This window comes from Coloeus monedula (genome assembly GCF_965178545.1).
Source record: "Coloeus monedula genome assembly, chromosome: 3".
NCBI classification, from domain to species: Eukaryota; Metazoa; Chordata; class Aves; order Passeriformes; family Corvidae; genus Coloeus; species Coloeus monedula.
Window position 1 is genome coordinate 112,835,482 of NC_138783.1, and position 16,073 is coordinate 112,851,554.

Below are 16,073 nucleotides of genomic sequence, written 5' to 3' on the forward strand. Positions count from 1 at the left end.
AACTTACAGTGCTGGAAGCAGAGAGGCGTTGTTTGGGGTTAAAAAGGAAAGCTCTAGGACATTGAACTGCAGGAAATCAAGGTTCAGTAGTTCTGCTCCTCAGGGAACAACTTGTCTTCAGAGCTTGACAGTATTGCATTGTGGTTAAATGTGTCTGGAGGGATTGGTTTATTGCTATCATGATATATGGATCTCCTCCAGATACTTATCCCAGAGGTTGTGGAGGGGTTCAGTTAGCAATGGCAGGCTATAAATGGGGGAGGAGAAGGATGTCAAGCTTAACAGCAGGGAGGAAGGAAAGCTAAAATAATAAATATTGATTTGGAGTACATCTCTTATTATCTCTGAGTGAACAGGAAAATGTTATAATAACGTGATATGTATGTGAACCATAAATTATCCATGTGGAGCTTTCTGCATTGGTGTTGACTAATCAATGAACCATCCTGGGGAGTGGTTGGCTGTGCTGCTCATTCAACAGCTTGAGTTCAGTACTGTATTTCATTGTATTCCTGCAGGCTGTACATTTTTATTAGTTTATAGCCATTTGTGGGATGAGTGCCCTAGACTCAAGGAAATCACTTTTGCCAAGTGGTTTGAGTTAGTGAGAGACTTGTCCTAACTTTGGTGATCCTTTGCTCTGTTCCTGCCTGTACAGCTGAAGAGAGCTGAGTAAATCCTGATGACAGCAGACATTTGACTGAGTTAAAATCTTCCATATGGGTTTTGACCATGCACTGAAAAGGAGTTGTAAAGCCAAGCCAAGCACTGGACATGCAAACTGAATGCTGTGTTAACCTATTGGTGAGAGATGCTTTCGGAATAGGGACTTAATTTTTGCATCTGAGATTTATTTGGACTTTAACAGGAAGTCTCTACTCTCCTGGACATGCAGCTTGCATTTCTTCATGTTCAAATTGAGGTGCTAAAGTCTCAGGACCCAGGGATTACATGTGCAGACACTTCATTGCTTCAAATTCATTTAAAAAGCCATGCAATTTTTGATTAGATAGTGTCCTTCGTGTGGAACAACATGAAAAGGAAAGTAAGATTTATTGTCCAAAAAACAATGCCCAAGTAAAAAATTAATAATGTGACAGCTTGTGATTCCTTAATACATAGATCAGATGGAGGAAATGTTAATGATGCTATGAATATCAAGTTTTCCCCATGCCAGAGTCAAGGTGGAAAAGTCAACCAAAAAGCCAGTGGCAGATGTTCACCACGTGGTCACAGGTCCTTTTTTTTGTGGTCTGGTGGGCAGATCAATATATGCAACTAAAGCATTGACATCTCCTTAAGTCTAATATGGTGTCAATGCCTTAGTTGAGTATTGAAGAGGATATATTAAAGTTATTTGTGTCTCTTAGAGTGTTATTTCGTGCTACTTGCAGAAAGACATGGTGGGTTTAGGGTACACCTATGCTGGTATTATGTGTAAGCTTCCCAGTTACACTTTTGTCCAGTTTCCATTTTTTTAAAAAGCTTTGCTTAGATTCAGCAATTATAGTGCCATTCTGAGATGAACCAGGTCTGCTTAAATTTGGGATATTTTCTGATTTTGGTAACCTTTCTGTCCTACAGAATTTGAGCTATAGGCTGACTGAAGGATGCACCTTCACCTGCCCACATGTGACACAAAGGAGGACTTTCTTTTACATTTTCCACTCTAGAATTGCACTATTTTGCTTATTCAGCATAGCTTGTGAGGCTCAGGCCATCTCTTGACTGTGTACAAAGTATGTGGATGCTGAGAAAGTACATTTAGTTCCACCTGAGTTCCCTGAATTGTGCAGGTACAGTCCTTGTGCAGGGGCTGTGTGTGACTCTCCCAGGCAGAGTCTGGCAGCAGATCCACGATCAGACACCAGCCCAAGCCTGAGAAGCTGTGAATCCTTCCCTCTCCCTCTTGTAGTGGGAAACACTGCTGCAGAAATCAGCTATTGTATTTGTCTGCACAGGAGGGTGACACAGACAAAGATCAAAGCAAATTAACTGGTGCAAAATCAGATTGCATCATTAGCAATAAAAAAATAGGATCCTTTGGTTTTAGGCCTTTTTTTTTTTATCTATGACATCAGATTTATACTCTTTCTTCTCTCAATTTATGAATTTTTGTATTTTTTTTATTCCGTGTACTGGTCTGTGGAATTGTGTGCAGAAATGTCTCTATCATGGTGTAATTTGCATGTATGGTGTTGCATGGGCCAAGAAATGTGCTGTGTTCAAGGCTTTGAACCTGAAACACATTTGAAGGCTCTGATTTTGCACAACATGTGAAAATCAGATCCCTGTAAAGTTCCACATTTTAGACGCCTAAGATGAGTTCATGCAGGACCAGTGACCACTAAGAAATGTATTTCTCCTTACCAGATCTCCTCAATTAGGAGGAGACATTGTAAGAGACAAATTATGGGTTTTGTTTAAGTTATTTTCCTTTATTAGAGCACTGCTGCTCTGAGTATTTGGGAAGGGTTGGTTCTACTGGTGCTCTTTGCTGTTGGGACTCCAGTGCAAATAACCAGCATCTGCCACCATCAGGGTTTTTTTCTGAACATTGTTCTGTCTGACATTCCACAGTTTTTCAAAAGGAATTCTTGTAAACATTTGAAACACCAAAGTCTGACTGCTTTGAAATTTTAAGTCTCAAATATTTCTTCAGAACTGGGGACAGTAAAATGAAAGCTGAACAGCCACCTCTGCCCACACAAACAATTTTTTTTGCATTTTCAAATGTTTCTGCTGCTGGTTGCTATTGGAACTTTGGAAAGTCTTTCTAGTGCTTGCAGTGTGGCACAAAGATGGGACTGTTTCATTTTTCATTTTCAAAGACGAGGAAATTTCAAAATTATTGAAGGCAATAAAAAGGAAAATGAAAAGCAAAACCAGAACAATTTTGATGTTATTGATTTTACAGTGCCAGTGTGAAAAGGAAACAGGGAAAAAAGGAGAAAGTCTCTCTCTGTGTATGTATCTTGAATTTATCAGGTTTCACATTTGAAGGTTTTTTTTGTTTGTTATTTTTTTTGTTTGTTTTTTTGGTTTTTTTTTTGGTTGTTATTTTTTGTTTTTTGTGGAAGATTCTGATTAACAATAAAAGCAATTCTTCTTTGAAATCCAAATTTTAGTTTTCATACAGTTTTGAGAATAAGTCTGGCTTGTTTTTAGGAAAAAAGAATCTCTTCTAGATATGAAGTGAAATGTCTTTTGATATCTAAGGAATGCTACATTTGGACAGTTAAGTTAGAAATAACTAATAATATGCTCATTGATTATATGTCTTTGAATCCAACAATCCTCCTTTACTGAATTATGAGAGAAAATTAATTAAACCCACTTGCTAGAAAGAGCTATTTTGTGCCTCTTCCTGTAAGCTAAGAATGTCTTCTGCAAATATAAATAAAGACTATTAATGTTACATGCACTGAATTTCAAGGAAATTTCTTGCAATATGTAAAAGTAATCATGTACAAATGTGTTTGCAGACTGGAACTGTATTCTCACCCAAATATATAATGCAGTTTCCAGGTGGTAGCTATCTGATACTATGTCTATTTTTGTTTTAACACAATGAATACTCAGCAGCAGAGTAATACTGCTCACTGCCTTTTGCTTCTAATATTGTTCATGGCAGAAATCCAATTTATACAGTGCAAATAATCATTATTTCCAATAGGTTGAGGATCTTTCCTGGCAAGAGCATAACCAATGCCTTCTACTCCTACTTGTGTCATTCATGGTATTTCAGTGATGTGAGTTAGCATATAAAATCCATTACCCATGGAAAGATTGTGGGAGTGGGGGGGGAGAAAAAAGAGAAAAGAACACAGGGAACATTCCTAGTGCTGCCAGGCACAGGGAATTAAAGCAAATAGCAAAGAAGGTGGAAAAAATGTGACAAGGAAGTTTAATACTCTGAAGAAGTACAGGGAGCTTGTGGCCCTGGGGATGGTTCAGTGCCCTCACATCATGCAGGGGAGTCGGCTCTTGTTTGGCAGCACTTTCACCAGGGGCTTGCCACAGTCCCAAGCCCTTTCCTAGATTGCTCTGGATGCACAAAGAAAGGACTTCAGCAGCAGTCCCTTTCTCACCTGGAAGGCTGCAGGCACTCAGTGCCAAGCACTGCTCCTCAATTGTCTTTTGCACGAAGCCTCCAGCAGGATGCTAAAGCAGAGCATGTTTTCATCGCCGACTTTGCGAATGGGAGTGACTCATGTGCCATCTGTTTTGTCCCTCCACCACATCATATGCGCTCCCTGTTTGTGCTGGATAATGCATTTGCCATCTATTAAAGGGAGAGGAAACTTTGGAACAGCCAAAACAAACATGCCTGAGAAAGGCTGAAGTTTTTGAAGGGGTCTGGTGGGAAAGCCACTGCCACTCTCGGTTTCCATTGAAACGTGGTTCTGGGCAAGGACGTGCCAAGTGACAACCCATGCAAATCTGGCAGTGAGCCAGGGATTCCTCAGTGTGCCGATTTGGACAAATTTGGAGGAAAATATCCTCTGATAGAAGGCAGGTTACAACCAGCCCTCCCCCACCAGGTTTGGGGAAAAAAAAGAAATTTTCCTCGGAGGAAAGTGAAAGAGATAAAAACTATTTAGTTAACAAACACACAGAAAAAGGATAATAATGCTAATTAATAAAACCTCTCGCTGTGCAGTGAAACCTGGGAAGATTTCAGAGTCCTTCTGTAGGTGTTGTCTCTCTCCTCCTCCTTGGAGCTGGGTCAGTGTGGGCCCACCTCCAGGGCCTCGGTGGAAAATTCTCCCGATGTGTTCTGATGTTGAAACAGTCCAGAAGAGAAGAAGGGAAAAAAACCCTGAAGATCCAGGAAAATAAAATTCAACTCTCCATCTCCCTCTGGAGAAAAGGAGCTGAAAGCTGGCTGAAAAGCAAGAAGGGTGCTTCCTCTGCTCTTCTCCCCACAGCAGGAGAACGCAGAGGAGTGTGTATCTGTGTCCTTGAACAACTGCTTTGAAAAGTTTGCTTGGATTTTTTTCCTCTCCCCCCTCTCAGGCTCAGTTTAAAGGCACAGAAAGGCACAAAATTGGTTTCTGGGCATAGAGCAGCAATAGGGGATACAACATCATAAAGTCACACCAAGACACTCGGTGTCCAAGGCACAGACAGGAGCAATAAAGGAAAAGGGACAATTGTCAGGTTCAGAAAGGCTGAGGAGATATTCAGCACCTCCCTGAGCGGTGAGACTTGCTGTAGGATGCTGAAATCTTATCTGGGACTTGAAAGGTGCTTGAATAAATGAATGGAAAAACATTTCCATCAAGAGAACTAAAACACAATGGCAGTATCTCCAGCTCACTCTGCAGTGTAAACTCTGCATGTTGCTGGCACTAAAACTGGGGATCCGAAATCACTAAGCCTTGTAACAGGCTCAAAAGACTGATGCCAGAATAAACTGGAAAACTGGATTACTGGTGCCTTGGCCATTCATAGGCTGAAATTCTACCAGACTTCTTGCCTCTGGGATTGCAGTGTTCAGTTAAAGATTCCACCAAGGTGGCAGTAGCTCCATCTGAGGAGAAGGACTGTGCTGAGGAGCAGCCAGAACAAGGCACTCTCCACTCTTTTCCTAAAATAGTGTCTAATACTGCCATAATATGCTGGTGACAGTGCTTGCTAACAAGACATTAATAGATGGCATAATTGGAGGAAAATCAGTAAAAACTTGGGCTCTTAAGCATTACATCATGACAGTAAGCAAAAAGCATAAGCAGGTCCAAGGAATGACTTACAGCCCAAGAAGCAGCCTTCCCTCAACAAACGCTTTCCCTTGATGCCTTTCTGTTACATGCTTGTGCAGCATCCCTCCTAGGATAAAGATTTTATATTGATACAGAAGTGCAAGACGTGCTGTATAAATGTGCTAAAAATATGTCTTGATTTTCCTGTCATTTCAGGTCCTCCTCAGCGAGCAGCCTGGCTCCGTCACATCCAACACCCCACAAAGAGTTCACAGGTTTGGTGACATAGTTCCAGCCTCCCAGCTCAAGCCTAGACATGAGCCAGGATGTGTCACAGCCTTGCTCTAGCTGGTTTGTGTTTCTCCCTAATGAGTGAAAATGTTACCTAGCTAAATGAGTATGAGGAACAAACTGTACCTACCACCAGAAAAGCTCCCTCGAAAACAGTTTCCAAACATATGCATGAGGTAATGAGCCTGTTTCCCTGCCTATGTGTCACAGCACTCTGTGCTATTCTGGTTGTGTTTCTCAAGCTGGCATTGCTTCTTTAATGTGCTCGCTCCTGGTCTGCTCTGAGTCAGTCTCTGCACAATCTCAGGCTGCTTTTGTGAGGAGCCGCCGGGCAGCTCCTGCCATCCCCAGCATGCTGCTGGATGGAGCCTGGTCTGCAGCTCTCCTGCTCCTTAGTTCTTACCTCTCCCGTCTCCAGCTATGGTTTTCTTCAGCGTGATGTGAGACTGATGGCAATGGGGAAAGGCCCAGGAACCATCCCAGTTGCTCTCCTCCCGCTCCCTCATCAGGAACAACAGCAGCAAACCCCCAGTGGTGTAATTCACCACAAGTGCATTCAGAAAATAGGAGTGAGGCATTCAAAAAGCTCAGCCTTTTGCTTATGAAATCTCTGAGAGCTTCTGGTGCCTTACGTCAGTTTTGTCAACAGTTTGCAAATCTTTTTTTTTTCCCCTCTGGAAACATTTGTCACAGTAGATTATTTTATCTTGTGCTCCTGTATGTAAAATGCAGAATGTTAATACTTTATTTGGCTAAACATGTATAATTTGGGAAGACAGGTGAAGTGATGGATTAATCATCAGGCTTTTAACTCTAGGTCTTGTTAGCTGAAGTTTAAAACGTTGCTTATTTGAAATTACAGTGCGTGTATGATGTCTAAGTGGAAGCTCTTTACATATATAAAATAAAGCTGCTTTTGCAGTTGGTAATAAGTGAGAGGATTGATTTAAGATCTGTCATTTTCTGTCATACCTGGATGTTCAGATAGACTTATGACAAATAACTCAGTGGCAAAAATACAGCTACTAGAGTGGCAAAAACATTTGCCTTCTGCTTTCTATGAATATCTCTAAGCCTTGACCTACAGGACCTTCCCTACTTATTGTGGGAAGGTAATTTTACAGACAAAAAAATTACAGACAGTTGGGTAAGTGGGTATGAGTTGAACCCAGTTTTGCTGCTCTCATTGAGTAAGGAAATTGCCCTTTATACAACTCACAGCTGTCCCAAGTCACCTTCCTCAGTATCTGTTTATAGGTTTTGTGCTCAAGACATCTCAGCTTCAGAAGAAATCCTCTTAGGAAAGCATGCAGTATTGTCTGGGAAGATAGGGATACTACTACTTTGAATTTACGCTGTGGAAGAGAGAGGTGAATATTAGTTTTGTCAGAATGGCAATTGAAGTAAAAGAATGGAAAAATGTTCCTCTGATGCTGAGCCAAGAATGGTATTTTTAAGGCTTCTTTACTGAAACTCAAATGCTTTACTTAAACTAAAAAGTGATTTTTCATTTTGGGACTATTTAATCCTTTTAACCTTTTTCTGCTTTAGATTTTATTTAGATAAATAGAGTTCTTGCAGAGAAATTGTTTGCTTTGTTGTCAGACAGAACATGTTGGTATTTCTGAGATGAAACATTGATTAAACAGCATCCAAACACTGTGTTTTGGTGTAATATTCCCAGCTCTGTTTCACAACAAACTTTTTAGTTCCCAGAGATGTTTTGCCCAGTTGAGGATTGGGCTGGTCTGAGTCAGTCAAGGACAACGAGCAGAAAATTCTTCCTAAAAGAGAGACAAAAGAGTATTTTGAAAAGCAAATTCTTCTTCCTTGACCAGTGCTGGAGGAAAGCAGTTGATTAAACAGTTGATCACCTTTAGTGATGCTGGATGATGCTCTTCTACATCCTACTCCCAGGAACTGGTATTTCTTATCTTTCAGATCTGAGGAGAGGCACAAAAGACCTGTGTTGCTAATTGGTACAGCAGCTGGCACATAGTAATTTGTTGCCAGAGACACACACTTTGCATTTAAGGGTTCTAACGTTTCAATTTCATTTGTGGCTGACCTGTCTAGAGGTGAAAGCTGTGATGTCTGTGTTCAAGCCCAGCCTGTTCACGATGCTGAAGACTCACCTTGGCTGCCAGAGTATATTTTCCCATCCATGGGAAATATAATTACCCTGAACAAGAAAGGGAAGTGTGAGGAAATCATGCTGAGCCTCACAGCAGCCTGGGGGCATGATGCTGGAGCAGCCTTGCCACCACTAGCAGTGCACAGCTTGGCTTTGTGCTTCCACCCCAGCTGATGTCCATCTTAGCATGCCTTTGACTGGAGAAACTGTGAGAAACAACATTTTCAGGGGTAAAACAGAAGATGAGGATTGCCAGCATTTATCATCTGACAATAAGCAAGTAAACAGGCTGGCAGCAACATCTAAGATTATCTCCTCTCTGCTTGGGACTGTGTTATGTTTCAGTTGAGCTTAGGATGGAAGAGAAGGACTTGTGTTTATTTTTATCTTCAGCTTTCATGTTCATAGCTGTCTGTGTTCCAAGGCACTGCAGTGTCTGTGGCTGGTCCAGGCTGGAAGGTGTTGGGGTCCAGCAAAGGACTTCAGGGGAGTCACATTGCTGCGAGGCCACACAGACACGCTGCCACAGTGTGAGATCACCAACTCCAAGGCAGCTCAGACACACCCTTTTTCCAGAATATGTGATTAAATCCTGCCATCATTTGCCTTCCCAGCAGGAATTTCTTCTAAACTGTCTGTTACCTGCTTTTCTCTTTCTAAATCACTGTTCATAGCTGGCTGTGTTTAGTTTGTATTTACACAGCTCTCCTGCACTGAATAGCCACCATTTTATTTTAATTATTGGAACACAATAAGAAAAAGAGTTGGGAGAAAAGGAATCAGCTGTGGAATTATCTATTCAGAGCATTGGTTTCCTGTATTTACTGACCAGTTTTTCACTTGCCCAGATAAAGGTATTTTACCTTCCCTTCCCTTCCCTTCCCTTCCCTTCCCTTCCCTTCCCTTCCCTTCCCTTCCCTTCCCTTCCCTTCCCTTCCCTTCCCTTCCCTTCCCTTCCCTTCCCTTCCCTTCCCTTCCCTTCCCTTCCCTTCCCTTCCCTTCCCTTCCCTTCCCTTCCCTTCCCTTCCCTTCCCTTCCCTTCCCTTCCCTTCCCTTCCCTTCCCTTCCCTTCCCTTCCCTTCCCTTCCCTTCCCTTCCCTTTTTCTCATTGCAGTTTTCTGCACTGGAAGAGGAGCTGTTCAAGCCCTGTTTTGCCCTAGTCTGAGCCTCTGTACTTTTTGGAGGATAGGATTTGTTGGGTAAGTGGATTAATGTCTTTCTTTTTGCTGTCCAGGGCTGCATCAAATTGCTACTAAAATCATGAGATAGAATCTTTGGCAGTTAAAACTACATATTTTCAGCGCTGTTGCCTTCTTCACAACACGCATTTGAGACCTCCAGGTGGTATCTGCAGTCTGAGAATTTTATTGGCTTTATTTTCAGATTTTAAATAAAAGGATGGACTCCATTTGGGAAGCAAGTTTATTATCACCCTCAATGGCCTGTTTGTCACTGTGCACAGGAGGATGTTAAATCTGCACTTTAGAAGATAAAAATGAATAGAAATTCTGCTGATTGTGCTTTCTTTGGCTCCAGGACTGTGTCCAGACATCTGAGCTGTAGGAACAGGGAGACAGGGCAGGTCGACCACGTTGTTTTATCAACTGCTTCAAAGTGCAGCATTTAGAGTAAAAATCCCTGTCTTCACAATACTCCTGTTCCACATCTGCTTCCCAGCCTCCCTCTCATGCTGCCCTTAGCTCTGCTACAGGAAATACGTAGCAGCAATGTTGGTCACAAACACCACTACAGACTCTTTTATTGAGCCAAGAGCAATTTCAGAAATGGGACTGTGTCTGCCAGGCAAACACATGGTCCAGGTCAGAAATAGGTTAATTAAAATGAGATAAGCAGGGCAGGAAGTCCTGAAATAGATAATATTAGTTGGCATGAACTTGTCTTTGAAACTAACTTAATAGTTTTCCTTTTCAGAGAGTTTATTTATTTTCTAAATATGTTGGTCAAGGAGGAGAGGAAATGTGATTAAATGAGATTAAATGACTTTTAATTCACATTTTTTCTCTTTCCAGCTGTGTGCCTGCTACTCCTTGTGTTGAAGTCAGTGCTCTTGCATTCAGTGGAGACAGAACCAGAGCCTGAACAAATAATTGCATGCGGCTTAGTGAAAAATGCTCCATGTGGAATTTCAGAGTTGTGATGACACTGGATGCAGCAAACTCTCATTTAACATGGGTAAAAGACTGTGTGTGCTAAAGCAGAGGTCTGTTCATTTGCTTAATTAAGGTTCCTAGAGTGAAGGCAATGGGGAGGGATGGTGGAGGGGGAGAAGGGAGGGAGGGAGGAAGGAAGGAAGGAAGGAAGGAGGAAGGAAGGGAGGAGGGGAGGAAGGAAGGGAGGGAGGGAGGGAGGAAGGAAGGAAGGAAGGAAGGAAGGAAGGAAGGAAGGAAGGAAGGAAGGAAGGAAGGAAGGAAGGAAGGAAGGAAGGAAGGAAGGAAGGAAGGAAGGAAGGAAGGAAGGAAGGAAGGAAGGAAGGAAGGAAGGAAGGAAGGAAGGAAGGAAGGAAGGAAGGAAGGAAACCTTTGGCTTTGGCAGCTCAAAACATTTCGCCTGAGAAGGACAGGAGGTGGCATCAAACCTCTCCAAAGTCCTGTCACCTTTTTCATGGGCAGGATTTATTCATGCAAGTCTACAACCAGAGCTACCTCACGGCTTATGCCGGTGCCCACGTGCAGGTGTCAGGTCTGGTTTACCTTGTGCACAATTAAACCCATTTGTTACAGTGAAAACAAGTTCTCTTCGTCTCTCTCCTTGTGCAGAGAGAACAGTTTTGTTCTTCTCCAAGGGGGATGTGCCCTTTGGTGACATAGATAACAGCTGGGAGGTGTAGATGGCCTATACAGGTGACTTGAAAATCATTAGAGGAAGCTATTAATGAAAATAATTCTCAATGCATACTTCCAGGGGGCTGAAAACAACAAAGCAGGAGGTGTACCTGCACCAGGGTGTCAGGACACCAACCCACAGCCTTGTCAGACCTGACAGAGCCTTGTCAGGGTGTTGCTATCCTGGCTGGGATGTCAATACTTTCTGAATTGCACAGGCTTAGTTAGTCCCCCTGAGACATTGCCTGGTTGGCAACTTCAGCGTTCCCTGCATCATAGATATCTCAGAATCGAGGTTTAGACTGGAAAGCTGTAATTCCTTCAGCCACACACAACTGAGGAAAAGAATTTATTTCCTCTAAAGGTCAGATCCTCCATGAAATGAACTTCCCAGGACTTTTTGGCAGCAAGAGGTATGTTTTTCTCTGAGTTGCATTCTTCACATATTGACTGTGCTTCCCATGAAATTACAAATACATTTAACATGAAATTGGCCTAATTTCACTATCAATTTTCTGATTTTCGCCTTTAGAGAAGGATCTTACAATGCTTAGTGATTGGGCAATAAAATGACAGAAGAAATTCAATGTCAATAGATGCAAAGTGATGCATATGGGGGAAAAAAGCACTCCAGGATGACACAGAATGACAGTTTCTAAATTAGCTTCTGATGCTCAGGAAGGAGATTTGGGAGTTGTTACTGACAAGTCCCTGTGCAAATCACTTCATTGCTCAGCGGTGGTCAAAAAGATTGTTAGGAATTGTTAGGGAAAGAATAGAGAACAAACAGAAAAAATTAGTAATGCTACCACATGAATTCATGATGTATCTTTATCCTGAATATTATGCAGTGAACTCATCACCACAGCTTGGAATGGAGAGCTGAAAGCGCCCCAGAAAAAGGGAGAAGCAGGCTCAGTGAATGGAGTGACTTTTGTTTGAGGAAAAGCAAAATACATTGGGTATTTTCAGCTTGGGGAAGAGATGAAGCCTGATAACGTCATGAATGGTAATGGGTAGTTGAGGAAAGAGATTAATTACCATTCCTGACAATATAAGAATAAGGGCTGATGAAATCAGCTGGGCGTTTAAAAAGGGAACACTTCACCACCCAGCATGTGGTGAAGTTGTGCAAGTCATGGCCACGGGATATTAGGGAGACCAAAATAACAAATGGGCTCAAAAGCTGATGGGGCAATTTGGCAGAGGATAGGGCCATCAGTTTCTGCTCAAAATTGTGTCCAGGATGAAAGCCCAGAAGTCCCTATGTCACTAGAAGCTGTGAGAGAGGGGAGGGTCACTCGTGTGCTTCACCTGAGCATTGCTGCATTGCTTCTTGTGTGCTGCACCTGAGCGTTCCCTTCTGACCACACTCGGGGCATGGAGCCAGGTGAAGCTTTGCTCTTTGGTGTGACAACTGTGTTCTTCTGTAAAGCTTTTAAAATTTATGGCTGTCGTATTTATTTTTGTGTGCTTTTCTGCATCTTCCATCACTGTCTCAAGTGGGAGACCCGAATGTATCAACGTGTTCGTCCCTCTCAGCTCTTCAAAATGTCAGAGAAACAGCCCAGTCCCCATTTACAAAGGGATTGTTGCCCCAGGAAGAGTCTGCTGGGATGGAAAAGGCCCTGAGGGACTCACAGCCACCTTCCTCCTCCCCACACTCTGTGTGGTGCCCTGGAGAAAGGGCCGTGCAGACCTTGCCATGCCAGCACTTCTCCCACCAGCCCTCCCAGGACTTGCCGCCCCTCGGCTGCATCCAGCGCTTATGAGTAAGGCACAGAGAGAGAGGAAAATAAAACTCCTCAGTGCAGCAAAGCCCTCAAGTCCTTAGTCAACACTGAAGTGAAGCCTACGTGGTTTGGTCAAAATCCAGCAGTACATCTGTGGAAAGGTGGGAGCTGGATCCAACCCTTTTCTGGCTTGGATAGTAACCTGTAATTAGACTTGTCAGATGGTAAGACACCTAATATATCCTTCTGCAATATTTTTTTATGGGGAATTATAAGGTAGAATTGAGCTGTGAGCTGTAAAACCTGCCTGCAGAGGCACATGGCAGAACAAAGGAGCACATGGCGGCACAGACAGGCTCTGTCTCCACCGGGCCCTGGGGGAAGAGGTGTCACAGGGCAGACCCCTATGAAGTGTGATGCTGATGTGGCAACACAAGATAGCTCACACCATATAAGGAAATAGTGTGCCTTAGAAAAGTGTGTAAAACCAACCCAGTCCTTTGAATAAACGATTCAGATTCCCTGCCAGTCTGGGTCTGAGATTCAGTTGCCGACATTTTTGCTCTTGGTGTAACTTTTTCTTGTATCCAGTGTGCTGCAGTTCTGGGTTTTTCTCTTTATAGCAGTTAGTTTCTCGGCATAGTCCCTGACCACAAATACTTTTGAGTGGAACATCTGGTTCTAATGTGTGCTCTAGAAATGTTACTTTCTGCAATATTCCATTTGTCTCCCAAACAATGTTTTCCTCTTGTGTTTGCCCAGAGAATCTTGTAAGCTGATCAATATCTGAAGCAGCAAAGGATCCATTTGAGAACAAAGGCTCCAAAAGCCACATAAACAATTTCCCAGAACTCAAGGCAGTTGAGGAGAGGTACTTTGCAGAGCAGCCATGCACACGGGAACTCTGCAGGGCTGCCTTCCTCATCTTTCTCCATGTTCCATCCTACCACTTACCACTACTGCAGAGGCAATCCCAGCTTGTTTCCATGCTGGTGATCCCATCTAACTTTTTGGTTTTCAGTTCTCCTTCACTTCTAGCTGAACCCTTTCAAATGCTCAGAGGAGGAAATATTACTATTGCCTGGTTCCTTCTGTTTTTTCTCAGTCTTTACAGCTGCCTTTTCAGCTGCATTATGTGAGAAAACAAAACTTCAGCTACATAGAGCGGGAGCACTGCCCTGCATAAAACAGGATGTGTAGTCAGTAAAGCAGAGGTACAGGATGAAGCAGGAATGTTTAATATACTTTCAGGCACAGGGAACATGAAAAGGCTGCTGAACTCCAGAGAAAACTCCAGTGCTCCTCTGGCATGTTTGCAATGATGATGTAAATAATATATAACTCCTGGAAGGAGCGTAGGAATATATAAGGTTTTATGTAGGGGAGCACTGCACGCATGTGGGAGATTCAGATGCGTCTACAAATCACGGGCTGGATGCCAAGCACTGTGTGCCCACTGTAAACGAGGCTTGGGGACTGAATTACTTAAGTAATTAAAGTGGATTGTGACTCACATGCTGAAAGGGTAAATTGTGCACTGCCACAATCCACTAAGTTATTTAATTTTGGAAAACCAAAGCTCCCCAGTGGTGGGGGAGGAGGATTTATTATTACATTATTTTATCTCTGCAAGCCAAACTGTAGGCAACACGAACATGGTTTTTAAGAGTTTGCCTGGGCAGGGTTGTGTTGCTGGCCAGCCACCTCAACATTAACATATGGCATGGAGAAATAAAGCATGATTCAAACATGAGAAAAAATGCAGCTTAACCGTCTTAAAAGCCCCTTTAGGGCTTTTGCTGTAGGTAAACAAAGTTAAGCATGCTTTGAGGAGCCTGCTGTCCAGATGGGTTGCAGCTGTGCAAGGTGGAGCTTCCTCTGCTGAGGTGTTCCCACCCAACCCAGGGTGGGCACAGGAGCACTGGATGGAGGAACTGGGGGTTTCAGCCTTCAAGGAGCTGAGGCTGGAACCCTACTCAGCTCCCAAGAGCCTGCCTCATAGATTTCTGTATCCTAAAAACCTATTAGTTTGCTTTCTGGCACTGGACACTTGCTTCTCCAACTTTGTGTTTTGGGGCACACATGGGATTCAACTGCCCTGTCTCTTTGGACATCCCCTGTCCCAGACACTCCATCTTCATTGAAATACAGAAGGTAGAAGAGAAGATCTCAACTCAGCTATTGCCTCCCATTCCAGTGCAAGATGTCCCTGCCCATGGCAGGGAAGCTGATGACCTTTGATCTCCCTTCCAACCTAGGCCATCCTATGATTCTATGATTCTCAATTCACCCTTTTCATCATATTCCTCCCTCCTCACAACCCAGAGAATATGCCCAATGTCCTTTTCAGTGTTAGAATCTGCAGCTCTTCTTTTCCCCCTCTGCTCATCCATCCATTTAATGCTTAGCATAACCATGAATGTTTGCCATATGGGCCTGTCTCTTGATATTTTAATCTGCCCTGAGTTTTGGGTCAGTAATAAGCAGTAGGAACAATTATAAAAATATTTGTCACACTTGAAATAAAACAGAATTATTTATTTTATTCCTCTGAGGCCTTATTCCTAATATAGCTTTTTGGACACCTGAGAAAATGCTTACATTGAGATTTTCTTCTGACTCTGTTGAAGTGATGCCAATAGGACAGAGATTTCTGTTATGATCCAGCTTTTAAGAGGTGCTTCTGCCCAAATTGAGGTGCAAATGAGTCCATATGCTGAAGTTAATAGTAGAGATTTTATTTAACAGTAAGTATGGGGCAGAGAAAGAGAAAGAAATAGGAAAGGGGTCAGAGAGTGAGAGAGACAGATTAAGCAGAAAGATATCACCACCCTGTGGATTCCCTGGTGCCCCACTGGTCCTTCTTCACCCTGGTTTTTGGTGGTGGGGGTCCCAGAGTTGTTCTTCTGGGTTATCACCTTTATACAGTCCAAATTCTGGGTATCCACAGGTGTAGGTGCTGCTCCTGTAACTTGGGACAGCATGGGTGTAAGCAGTTGTTTCCTTTCCCACATTTTGCCATAGTGGGAATTTTTGTCCACGTGCAGTAACCAGCAGGTCACGCAGATTTGCCTCATCAGGCCTGGAATTGGTACCCTCCTTTGCAAATTCCTTCCTTCTGTGTTTATTTCAAGTCCTCTCTGTGGTGGCTTGTCTTATGGCAAGTGCCTTCTGTGGCCTTGACAGTTTTTTGAGACAGGTAACTGCATTGCTTAAGTCCTTACAACTCCCTGTGTAATCATTTGCATGTTGTTAATGTCGTTCATATTCACATGGTAAATATGATAAAACAGAGGAAATTTATTTGTGTTGCTGGAGGTCAGTAGAAATCTCAATGATTTTACAAAACATGTCTGGGAAAACAGCT